The sequence below is a fragment of the Peromyscus maniculatus genome, chromosome 11, assembly GCF_049852395.1.
Source record: "Peromyscus maniculatus bairdii isolate BWxNUB_F1_BW_parent chromosome 11, HU_Pman_BW_mat_3.1, whole genome shotgun sequence".
Taxonomy (NCBI): Eukaryota; Metazoa; Chordata; class Mammalia; order Rodentia; family Cricetidae; genus Peromyscus; species Peromyscus maniculatus.
Genome location: NC_134862.1, coordinates 50,341,593 through 50,355,565, shown reverse-complemented (window position 1 = coordinate 50,355,565; position 13,973 = coordinate 50,341,593). Strand labels below are relative to the sequence as shown.

The 13,973-nt window shown below is 35.8% G+C and overlaps 1 protein-coding gene across 2 annotated transcripts in view; it reads right to left on the bottom strand.

Annotated features, from left to right (window-relative positions):
* Positions 1-13,973, bottom strand: part of Kcnt2 (potassium sodium-activated channel subfamily T member 2) — a 354,847-nt gene that overhangs the window by 51,512 nt on the left and 289,362 nt on the right. The window lies entirely within an intron of this gene.

The window sequence follows — 13,973 nt, the reverse complement described above, 5'->3', positions numbered from 1 at the left end:
AGGCAGGTTACAAATCAGAAAATTTAAGTAAAGTGGTTCAAAGTCCTTATAATTCAGTGCAAAAATCAGAATTGTATGCTATTCTGTTGGTATTAATGGATTTTTCAGAACCTCTCAACATAGTAACTGACTCTCAGTATGCTGAAAGAGTGGTATTACATATTGAGACTGCAGAATTTATCCATGATGCTTCAGAATTAACTTCACTATTTATTCAATTACAAGATACAATCAGGAAAAGGAGTCATCCTTTATATATAACTCACATCCGATCTCATACTGGTCTGCCAGGCCCTTTAGCACAAGGCAATGACGAGATTGATAAATTATTGATAGGAAATGTGCTGGAGGCCTCAGAATTTCATAAAAAACATCATGTCAATAGTAAAGGTTTAAAAAAGGATTTTTCCATAACCTGGCAACAAGCCAAAGAAATAGTAAAGAAATGTCCTACTTGTTCCTTCTATAATCAAACGCCATTACCAGCAGGATGTAACCCAAAGGGTACTCAGAGGAATGAAATCTGGCAGATGGATGTGTTTCACTTTGCAGAATTTGGAAAATTGAAATATGTACACCACACCATTGATACTTATTCAGGATGTCAATGGGCAACTGCTTTGAGTTCTGAAAAAGCTGACTTTGTAATCACTCATTTGCTAGAAGTTATGGCCATCATGGGTATACCTGCACAAATCAAAACTGACAATGCTCCATCATATGTCTCTGTTAAAATGAAACAGTTTTTTGCTTATTACAATATAAAGCATATTCCAGGTATACCACATAATCCTACAGGTCAAGCAGTTATAGAAAGATCAAACAGAACTCTAAAGGATATGCTAAATAAACAGAAAGGAGTAACAAAAATCCCCAGAAGTAGACTGCATAATGCTCTATTAACTTTGAATTTTCTGAATGCCAATGAGAAAGGAACAACAGCTGCAGAGAGACATTGGGTAATACAAAAAAACTACAGAATTAAATCAGCCTATATACTTTAAGGATGTGCTGACCTCAGAATGGAAACAGGGTATGTATTACGTTGGGGACGAGGTTTTGCTTTTGTTTCTACAGGAGAAGATAAGCTGTGGGTACCATCAAAATTGATAAAGGTTCGATTTGAACAAGAGAAACCTCTTAATTAGAGGAGGTGATAGTTCATCAACCAGCATGAACATCCAATTTAAACTAACTTGTACCAGTAACACATGTCTTTTCATTTAATCAGATAATAACTTGCCAAAAAGGAACATCCCCAAAATTAGTCTTGGGGAAAGGTTTTTGTTTTTGTCTTTTAGGAGGATGAAGGTTAAGGAATCTGAAGAACACAAGACAAATGAGACAACTGAAGAAAAGGGACAAATCATCTATCCCAGGAAACAGAGTGAAACGGCGTATGGGTATATATTATCTAAAAAAATTTTATGTCTTCTTAAATGTTTGTTTCTGCTTTTCTCTAAAGATTTAACACTATTGGTCTTCTAATAGTCCCAGTTCAATTAAAATTTAAAGCTGACTTTGGAGTTGGAGAATGGCTCTCTCCTTCTTTAAACTCAAGCATGTTGTTAAAAGGAAAATACAAACTCCCTGTATCATGCCAGAATAAAAGAGCCATTTTCTGCTATGGGACAGGACAAAAGCCAAATTAATTAAGGGACTATTCTATTACTAATCTCAACTCTTTGATTCTATTCTGATTCTTTAAACTTTTCTTAAAGTATAAATTTTATATCAAAATTTACAAGATTAATATATATATACATTTTAAACTTTGTTAAGATATGAATGGTCATATAGATTACTAACTAATTCTAGAAAAAAGGCTTCAATTAGCTGCATATATATGTCTTTGTGTTCGAGTCTCTTATCAGTTTTCTGCAGGAAATCACGGCCAGGCCTAACATCAACTGAAGTCTCCGGAAAGAAGATGGGGCCCCACAACAACAACAACAACAACAATTCCACGTGGACAATAATAATATAACTAAGCTGACAAACATCATCTACAGATCAGCTTTGAACTACAAGGTGCTCAGAGCAATTTTGAGATGACTAGCTGAGATGATCCAGTCTCACAGACTACTTGAATAAGGACTTGAGATAAACCCTGAACTTTGGCTTTATACACAGACTGGATAATAATGAAGGATATAGTTACCTTTCCTAGAATTTGACAATTAACCTAAAATTTTTCTTTCAGGATAAAGAAAACTTCGCCCATACCCAGCAGGAAGCAATTTTAAGAATATGATACCCACATTGCCAAAGAAGTGGTGTGGGGCAGGTGGTTTTTTGGTTCTTTTTAATGGGTTTTTGGTCTGGGATAATTTTAATTGTTTAGGGGGGTTGGTTACAAGTTGTTGTCAAGGGTTAGGAAAAAGGCTAAGCAAAGGAGATTAGATTTAAGGTTCTTGTTTAAAAAAAAAAGAAAGAAAGAAAAGAAAAGAAAAAGATAATTACTAGTTTTAAATACTTTACATTATTACCAACTATTAGGATATAAAGAAATGAAAGTTAGTAGTTATAGACATTACAATAGAAATTGTAGTCATATTAGATATGTTTTAAAAATTGAGCAGATATATTTTAGACAGGTCATCTTCAAACCCTTCAGAGATCTACTGAATATGGCATTTAAAATGTTTTAATAACTTAGAAATTTTTCTTTTTTGAGACATGTCAGCTCCTGGCAGTACCAATCTACTTCAGAGAAAATATGGGCATTGAAGAAACTGCATATGGTGTTAATTTTCATTGTGGCAAAAGTTAGCCACTGGACAACAAAGTATCCTCGTATCAACAGGACAAAATGGACAGACAGAACACGAAACAAAGGACTACCGATTCCTGCCAAAACAAGTGTGGTTATGGCTTTATCAGAAGGCATCTTCTGAGGCCAGGACAATATGGCCCCATCCCTGAAGTGGCCTTCACAATCCGGAAAAGGTACAGTGCCCTTTTCTTAGAAGGCAGCTGAACAGGCAGTGGGCCGATGGCTTCTGGTGTGCAATGGAACAGCAACTGAAAGCTCACCATGCCTCTCAATAGTAGACTGGCATTTAATAGAGGGATGTGGAGAAGAAGGGGATGCTGAGATGAAGCCATATATACACAGCCAAGAAGAATGGACAGCTGAATTTAAAAACCATCAACAATTTCCAGAGTTTAAAATCCTGAATCATGACATGACACTAGTGGAATTCAGGTGTTTCTGGTACATGGACTGCTCTCACCCAATGTGAGGTTGAACTGTTGACCTTGTGTACAACCTACTTCACAAATGAGTCTGTCAGATACGATAAGCCTATAGGCTGAAGATGATGCCCCAACACTGCAGGGAAACCTCAGGTGACTGTCCAGGCAGCTGGCTGTTTCTGTCAACTCACAAAATTTTTGGAAGTTGCTTTTGTGCACTTCCTGTTTTTATTTTTGCTAGCTAATATTATTCCCTTCTTGGGTCTCTGAGGGAGTTGAAGATTAGTTAGTTATAGTTGAAGATTAATTAGGATAGAAAGTGAATTAGATACATTTTGGACTTACTAAAATAGGATAGATGAGGGAATTATTTTCTCTGATTTGTCAAATACAAATAGACTAGACATCGTTTAGGTATTTGTTACTTGTATATATTGTATATAGTTATTGTACTTTTGTATATAGTTTTCCTTTTGTTAGTTATAACCTTTTGCCTTTTTTCTTTTATTAAAATAGAAAAGGGGAAATATGGTGATATTTTATTTGTACTGAAATGCGATTTTAATTTTATGTTAATAAATAAAGTTGCCCTGGGGTCAGAGCTATTAGAGCCATAGCAAGAGCGTGATGGTTAGAAGAGCTAGGTAGATTTCTGTGTGTTCAGGGATACAGCCAGTATTGGAGACATACGCCTTTAAGACCTGGAGGGCGGTACTTACAGGCAGTGATGAGGCAGTCATGTGGTTGGGTTTAGAACAAATGAGAAGGCAGAACAGAAAGACTATTTAAACACAGACAAACAGGAAGTAGCTCTCTCTCAGGGAAGTTAGGAGCACTGCAGGAGGTAAGATTTTATCTCTGAGCTCTGACCTCTCGGCTTTCTCTTTTACATTGGCTCTGTGTTTCTTATTTTAATAAGACGATTGGTTACATCTACAGGCTGCTCCTCTGCTTCTCTGATATTTCAGGTTTACCCACTATCTGACTCCTATTTTTTATTGGTAAGATTAATTATATTTACTCATCAGCACTTGATGTCCCTGCTCATGATTCATTACAGGTGAAATGAGATTGTATCGGCATTATTATCTCATTGTGATTGCAATAAAGAAAATATCTAAAGATATTTTATATATAGTAACCACTTAGAAAATATTATATTCTGTCATCATTAGTTCTTTTAACATGTTAAATTGTACTTAGCCTTAAAGACTTCATATCTTTCTTCTGTAAGGTTACTTCCCATGATTTTACTGCACTGGTCTGGTTGTTGTATTGCTTCCCCACTGAGGACTTTCTGTCACCTTTATGCAGGCTTTCCCTAGTTACACTTGAAAATGACCTTCCAGTACTTCCATTACACACCTGAAATATGTGATTCCTTACTTCTTTTTTGTTGTTGTTGTTTATTGATTATATATGTCTCCACTAGTCTCCGTGTTCCATGACAGTACACACCATGCATTTGCTTCCTGCTCCTTACAATCATGTTAGAAACAGCATGTGGCCTGCATGCATATGGGCAAGGAAATTATTTGAGCAAATGAATTGTTCTACATTTCTTACATCAAAATTTTACTAGAGATATTAACACTTTTAACCTTCATAATCTACAAACAAGAAATTAAAAGAAAAAATGAGGGATATTCAATGTCTTTCTTCTCTCACTAGAGTTACTTAATGGAGTTCTGAAGTTATGAATGAGTTTACTGTTAATTTCTATTTTGCAATGTTCCATTTTTTTTAGTTTTGCTTGTTTTGTATTTTATAAAACATACTAGCTATTTCTCCAATTGCTTGTAGCACAGATATACATTGTAATCCTCTTAAAAAGCTTAACTATGGTACATGAGCCATCTTTCCCTGGCTTAGCCCCAGATCTGTGTCCTTCAAACCTGCCTTCTCTGAGAGCCACCCTTGACTGATATTACACCACCCCTCTACTGCAAATGGGGACCATCACAGAAAACCCCAATGCAGAGATCAGTGGATCCTAGTGATCCCAACCCCGTCGGGTATATTCATGTCACAATTCCCATGTCTCTGGCTCTGGGAACATCATAGAAGAGTTGGAAGAAAGACTGTAAGACAGAATACCGGGAAGTCTGCTGTGAAACTGTCCCTCTTAGAAATGGCTGCATAACCCAGACCAGAACAATGTTAATATCGATGGGCATGCTAATGCTAGAGGGGGGACATCCCACTCCTAGACAAAGGGCTAAATTAACAGCCAGGCGGTGGTGGAGCACGCCTTTAATTCCAGCACTTGGGAGGCAGAGCCAGGCAGATCTCTGAGTTCGAGGCCAGCCTGGTCTACAGAGCAAGATCCAGGACAGGCACCAAAACTACACAGAGAAACCCTGTCTCAAAAAAAAAAAAAAAAAAAAAAAAAAAAAAAAAGAAAGAAAAAGAAAAAAAGAAAAGAAAAAAAAGAGCTAAGTTAATTAATCATTGTTGAGGAGAATTAGACTTTTTTTTTGTTGGAATCCAATACAGAGTGGTCAGTTGTAAAACCATAAAAATACAAATAATAAAAATGGACTCATCAGGTTGTATTTATGTATTTGTACATTTACATATTTGTGCATATATATGTATATATATACATATATATATATATCAATAATAAGAAAGAAAAAAAGGACTGTCAATTTCAGAATGGGAGGGGGCATTGAGAGGAACATGGAAGGGGATCATGGAAGGGGTTGGAGGGAGGAAAGCAAAGGGGGAAGTAATCTAATTCTATTTTCATTAAAACAAGGAAGCCAAAAATGCACTAATATCTCTGAAATGGGGACTTAACTCAGAAGTAGAATACTTGCCTATCCAGCACAAGGCCTTCTGTTCCACCCCACACTAAACAGGAAAAGTTTTCCTTCCTAACAGGATTCTGTATTCCAATGAAGCATCATTGATGACCTTCTATTTTCTTGATAATCATTTATCTAAAGCACTTAAAAGGCTTATGTGATACTTAAGTCATTGCTTAAAAATTTAAGGTGATTTAATGCAATTGCTCACACATGTCTTACTATTAGATTTGAGATCATGTACATATGCCTTTCTTGGAACAAGCAATTTAATTCTGGCAGATACTTTGTTTGCTCGGTGGCCACCCAGTACCATATGGAATGAGATGACAAATTCTTGGATGTAATAGAATGGTGTGGGAGGAAAAGCAAATGAAGATTCATTGGAACAAATTATTGGCTTCTGTCTCCTCTCTTAAAAACAATTCTTTGACATGCTTTCATTTCTGCTCTAGACACCCTACAACTGAGTCCGTAACTCTAGTAGCTTTTATTAACATGAACCTATGCAACTTCTCTTAAAGTGCTTGCCCCCAAAAATTCAAACTCTACTTTGTCTGATCATTGACATCACTATCTCATTCTTGATAACTCTTTCCTCATTCATTTCTTTAATCTGTCTCCTTTCAGTCACCGTTTTATGAAGTTCAAGATAAATCTGTGGCTAAACTCTGTCTCCATACAAGTCCCATCTTTTTTGTTTTAACAGTGTGCTTCTTTGGTTGGAGAAACAGTTCAGCAAATAAAAGCTTCTGTCATGAAGCCTGACAACCCAAGTCCAATCCCCGAGATCTCAGTAGTGTAGGAAGAGAACTGACTACAGTTTGTCCTCTGATCTCCACTCATTCATGTACATGTGTATGTACATCAATGTCCATAATTCAAGTATACATATATATATATGTGTGTGTGTGTGTGTGTGTAAATACAAATATACATATTGAAACACACACACACATATATGTATATATATATATATATACATATATATATAGTCATTCACATAGTACCATCCATACAATACATACTAAAATACTGAAAAACATTAAATGAATACCTCATCTACTTCACTAAAGTCATCTTGCTCAGAATTCTCTGTTTTAATCATCACAATTACCCTGCCAGGACTTCATTACCTCTTGTCTGAATAATTGAAATGACTCTATTACTTTTCATTTACTCCAAAGTGCTCTCTTTTGATAAGTACAGAATTATAATATCAACTGTACAAAATCTGATCGAGTCACTTTCTCCATGTCCTTTGACATGTTCCAGCTCCTTTTCTTCTACATAGAAAATCCCAAAGCCAGAGTTTGGGCAGCCGGTGCCTGCTTCCACCGTCTGCCCAGGGTGTCTGAAGAGGACTTCTCAGTCAGAGCTCCTGAGGAGTCGAGTAGTTATCTGGTTAAACCCTGAAAACTCATTTCTTGTGTCTGAGTTCCAGCACACCATGGGGAAATACTCTTCTCTTACACATTGATCTCCACAGCCTCCCTTGAGCTCTCCATGTTGTCCACAATACCACTGATGCTCCCTAAAGCCGAAAGCCCTTCATAGGGAGGCTGTTCTGTTCAGTGTGAGTAGTTCAGTATTTATCATTTGCTACCTTTGTGCTCTCCACTCTTTTAAAGGTAAAAATGAATCAAAAACTCTGCAGCAGTCTTTTTTGGCCTACTGGCTATAAACACATCAGCAAGCAAAGTCTTGAACAACTGACCCAATCCTGATGAGAATATATAATACGATCACTTTTGTTACCTAGACAGAAGGGAGATGCATTCAGTAAACTATTCTTTATTGGTGCTATTTCACTGTATGTAAAAAGTAAAATTAATTGACAAAATCCATCAATATATATTTTATCTACACCTATCTGAAGAAACAAAAGCCCACGTGGCTAGAAGTTACAGGTTGGAAGGAACTAATACATGCGCATAAAATACAGAGAAGTCCCACTGAGACTACATTAAATTATTAAAGCCAAGGCTATAATTGTAGATGAGTATAACATTGCCTGTCTGATTCTTTAAATGTAATCTTGCCTGTGTCCAATTTCATGATTTAATATGAGTGAGAAATGCATGGATAAAATTTAAGAAAATTTGTTTGTAAAAAGTTCATAAGAAAAATTTGAATGTAATTATTACAAACATGAGCAATTAAAGGTGCTAGATAACTAACAATTTTACAAAAAGAATGAAAAAGGTTTGAAATGTCAATATTCAATGAATCTGATAATTTGATTCTGAAAGTGAATATATCATAAAATGAGTGATCACACAAGGACTACCATTTCTAGGTTCTCATTACATGAGTTAAAATGATTTAGAAAGAAATTTAATAATTGCAAAATGAAATACGTTTACATGTAATAGAGAAATTTATTAACTGAAAGTGGTAAACTTATTATCTGAAACATTTACTGAACACAAATGTGGTTAGCTTTGGCTAAATATGACATATTAACACAGAAGGTTTCAGGTAACTTCTGCCTGTAAGATATGGAGAAAAATTATTCAGGATGCATAGGTGTGTTCATTTTTTCAATGTATTTATCTGTTGCTGTCTTGGTTCGAAAGTATTGTTTTTATTTTATACATATTTTTGAGATATGTATATGAATTGTTGTTATATGTATGTATGTGCACTACATGTGTGCCTGGAGTCTACAGAGACCAGAAGATGGTATCAGATCTTCTGAAATTGGAGTTACAGACAAGTGCAAGTCACAATGCTAGCACTAGAAATTGAACACAGATATTTTGCAAGAGCAGCAAGCGCTCTTAACTGCTTAGATATTTCTCCATTACCCACTTCCAGAGTTTGTAAGTCTCTTTTTCTTTTTTCTATTTGAGTCTTAATATGAAGTGTTTCTATCTTACTATGCTGCCTCCTATAGCATAGAACTGAATGTCTTCTATTTCTAGATGAAAAATTAGTTTGTGCATTGCAAACTAGTAAGAGAATAAAATAATGAAAGAAATGAAAGTGTTAATAACCTAGAGCAGAAATAGAAGGAAATTATTTTTTTTTAAAAATACCTTGTTTAATATATATATATATATATATATTATCTCATATATATATTCAAATCAACATATTTCAAAGATATTTGTTACCCTAGGTTGAAGTTTTCCATGACTCACAGGAATTTTCTTTGTGTTTTATAACCCTATCTATCTACCTTTCTCCTTTTTTCCCTTTCTTTCTATTATATACCTATTCATCTCTATGTTAATAGATAACTAACACTCCTTAAAGTAGCATTACATGTACTTATTTAATATGTATTTTAAGTATCAATACTGTGAATCAACCAAGTGTCACATCAATTCGTCATTTTACTGCATTTGAAACCTCAATATTAGCAGTTTTAGTATATGGACATATGCATTCATCTTCAAAAATAATACAGGGCAACTCTGTGGAATGTTCCACAGTAAGTATCTACACTATGGCCATTGCAATGAACCTCTAGGGCTGCTCACGGCCTAGTTAGTGGCCCAATGTGAAGATCTTAAACCTATGATTTTAAAACTTAATTCACATATTAAAGTTGTTATTCATATAAATTATATTTATCACCTTTTGTAAAGAAATAAAAAACTGAATTTTCTCAAATTAATTTGAAAAAAATATATAAGGAAAGAATAAATAGTATTCATAAAAACATATATGAATCTATACTAATGGATCAAACCCAGTACTGGCATTTAGTACCACAATTCAATTTAGCAATTATAGTGTCTGATTTTTTATGAATAATTCAAAAATTCAAGTTAGTTGTCTGTACAGAAAATAAAATGTTGGACAATATTTTCTTATGCATTTTTATATATCTGTGTTACCCATCAAATAATAATTTCCAAGTTTTTGTTCAATTTTAAAACTGCCAATGTTTGCCAATGCATTTTGTGCACATGCAGTGATTGCCCAATAAATATTCATTCCCTTTAATTCAATCTAATTTAAGTTTAATTTAATTTAATTCAAGTTTGAGCTAAGATGATGCACAAAATTATTCCTCGTTGATTTCACAAAATGAACATATGCTAAACAAAACTTTAACTTTTTTTATCCCCTTAATGCTTCTACACAATTCATCTCTAGTTATTAGTAAGCCCCCTTTTTTAGCTGTCCAATGACTACCAATGTTGCGTGTAGCCGTTTCCATTATGGTATCAGTTCCCCGCTGTTAAATGGATACAGTACCTGTCTCTTGTTAAGTTGCTGCACTTACTGCAGAGAACTCACAAGTTATAGGGCTCCTATCTCACATGGCTTCCCACTTCATCGCATAAGCTGCATGTCCCAGGTGACTTCAAGCCAAAGGCTTTTCTGCCGGTCCAGATAGAACTCAGGACTTCTCACAATTTCTCCAGTCTGATAATACTGGGAGCCCCTCACAGACCACATGAAAGCACCTACTGAAATGCTATTTCACCTAAAAAGGATGCCAAGAAACAGGCGACAGGGGATGTCCAGGTCTGGGTGGGACTCTGATCACAGGGCCTTCTCAGAACTTATACCAGGACTTCTTTGCACAAGTACAATGAATTAAATAATTGGCCAAGTGATTGATATTGTAGTCTTTAACCCCTCTGCCTCTTGCATGTGGGAAGGGCTTAGAGGACCAAAGTCACAACCTTCTAATCATATGATTAATTTTTCCTGGAGACCAGCCCCAACCTGAAGCTCTTCCATGAGTCTAAATCTGGCAGGAGTAACAGATATGAATAATAAAACATACCTCCTCATATAAAAAAAAAGTCTACATTATTTTAAAACCTAAAGCCAGATGACAGGGCAAAGATCAAAAACATATTTTAATAAACCACACTGTTCATTTTACATTACCATTACTTAGTGAAGGGACAATAATGCCAAAACCTCAGATGGAATGATATATGATGGACAGGATAGTTAACTAGAATGATAACACCTGTGGAAGCTCTGCTATGAAGATCATCACACCAACCCCATCACAACCAATCTACCACTTTGAGACTGCAGGGGAACAGACAAGACTTAGCAACTGCAGGACATAACCAAGGATCATCAAGATATTTTTGAGACAAATCCTCAAAATCACACTTTGAAACTTGCTATGGACCAGTGATGCTTCTCTGCGTTCAGCTCCGTTTCTATTTTGAACCTGAAGCTATTGCTGTGATGATCAGCTCAGAACTCACATTGTCACCTTTGTGTTTGCTAAAGCATCGGAACCAGGAAAATCTCACTGGCTTTCTCTTGCACTTTTCGTTTAAGGAATATCATAGAATCCACCGAGGTGAATCCTTCTGAGAGTACTCGATAATACTCTTAGTCTAAGGTCAGCATAATGGCTTAGTGGATAAAGTGCTTGCTACAGAAGCCTGGCAGCTTCAGTCAGACCCCAGGAAGCAACAGAGGAAGGAGAGAACTGACCATGCTGCCTTCAGTGAGGCTCATAGATAACACATATGCCTATATGTACACACACACACACACACACACACACACACACACACACACACATACACACACACACACATCTGCTACTAGTATAATAAGATAAACATTTAAATTTAAAAAAGACTCATTCAATAGGTTTCTTTATAGATTCAGATCATTGAGACACGGAGATGCCAGGACAAATCTTAAACAGGCATTGCAATATTTCCTTCATTTATACCTTGACGGCCTGAATACAGTTTATTATTAAACATTATTTATTGTCATTGGGCTTTATTGGAGTTCATTTTAAGATTGTTATAATAAGACAAAGAACCCCAAGAAAGGACTCCACTTTCTCCTTCCTATATGATCCACAAGATCAATATTTAATATGTAGAAAGCGCTACTTCACCAGAAAAATCTTCCATGCCTCTGCAAAAATCCCAACTCCAACTTTCTGTCATCCAATCAACAAGCAGCTTTTCCACTTTCTCTAACTTCAACATCCTAACAAATTTTCTACTCTTGACCCCTTTCCTGGACAATCTCATAGGAAATCTTCCTTTTAACCAAATGGGATTCCACAGAATGGATTTTTATGGGTGTCCAGCAGAGGGCCCTTGTTCAGTAATATAATTTCTTGTTTGTTGCAAAGATATACAAATTTTAGTTTTTCCCTATCTATGAAAAGAGGTAGAAAATTGGTTGATATACACTAAAAATGTATGTTATTGTTTATTAAAATGTTACATATAAATAACTGATATATCATTTATAATCTTAGTGCATTATGTAATACAACATACTTGCTTTTGCTATGGATATCCAAATAAAGTTTCCCATAATATTAGAAAGGATTTATAAGATGTAAATAGGTTTCATTTTTAATTAAATGCTTAAAAATGATTAAAAATCTCTATTTGTTTTCATCTTTTTTATACTTAGTTCAAGAAACATACAATTACACAGGTTTAGCCATGCATAAATGCTGAAAATATCATTCACAATTATGACATTTCTTCATCAAATGTTTTTGCAAATAATTTATGATAGAGATTGGGATCATGGTTTGTGACAATATAAGCAAACACAACTTATCTTTTTTTTTTTTTTTTTTTTTTGGTTTTTCGAGACAGGGTTTCTTGTGTAGCTTTGCGCCTTTCTTGGAACTCACTTGGTAGCCCAGGCTGGCCTTGAACTCACAGAGATCCGCCTGCCTCTGCCTCCCGAGTGCTGGGATAAAAGGCGTGCGCCACCACCACCCGGCATCTTTTTTTGTATCACTCAAATAGTTATTAAATTAAATATTAGGCTGTTTAACCTTATTATGAACCATAATCTTTACATGACATTATTTACTTCTTAGCATCATTTTCCAGATAAGGTTTCAAGGCTAGAAACAAGGACATAATCCAGGTTCCATTACTGAGATGTGTGGAGAGTTGGCTTCTGACCACAGAACCTAGGCTCTTCACTACTGTGTCATCCCTCCTCACTTGTCAGGACAATGCTAAAAGTACAGGTCACAACCAGTTCCACGCAGATTCCTAGTTACTGGATTTGTTTATGGAAGCTGGGCCAATTTGACCCCCAGTAAAAGACCTTTAAAGTCTTAAAAGTGGTGTGGCATCCGGGAAGTTGTTTGCTCTGAACACTCATGGCTCTGTGTTTCCCATATATCATTGATTTGAGAGCTGTATAATCATGAAAGACTTATTTAAAACTTGTCAATCTCATATTCCATATCAGTAAGTAGAGAATACCAATGATTTCCTCAACTTAAAGAATAGTAATAGTAAGAGGAGTAGACTAACATAGCATATGTGTTAGCTCTGGAGATTCAAATACATAGAGATTACCAAAAGCACTTCAGGACCACATATCTTTCAAAAGTTCAGTCAGTGTCTGTCATAGCAGGGAAAACCATCATTGAGGCCAGATATTCTGACTCTGTTCACCTTCTACTTGCCATAAACAACACATAAGTAAACTGTCGTTGATATATTGCATTACCAAGTTTGGTGATCAGCAAAACTCAGGCAGCTTCTCTTAGCTTGACCATTGTGCATTATGTCTGCACTTGAGTGGGCTAATCACATGTGAGCTGAAACATTGATCTTTGCTCTTGACATTTGCAGAATTGTGAAGCATCTTCTGATTAAGTATTAGTGAATCTCCTGAGTAGGCAACTACAATCTGATGTGCATTACTGAGTCATAAAGCCACCCCTCTGAGAAGTTGCCTACAAGTCTACCGTCACCCAAGAGTCGAGAATCCATGGACCACACTCATCTTAGCCCTGAGAATGGAAACCAAACTTAACGTCTACAGAACATGACTGTAAAAGCATCAATCTGTTTAGCATCCTAATGACATAGTCCTAATTAGGCAACTTCTTTGAAACACTCTCATTAAATCCAATTTTCAGTTCTTAGTGCTCATACTCTGGTGTCCCACCACAGTTCTGTTGAAGTGGTAGTCTCCCTTGCCTAGATCAGGGGCAAACCTGGCTTTGTCTCAGGTTGTGCT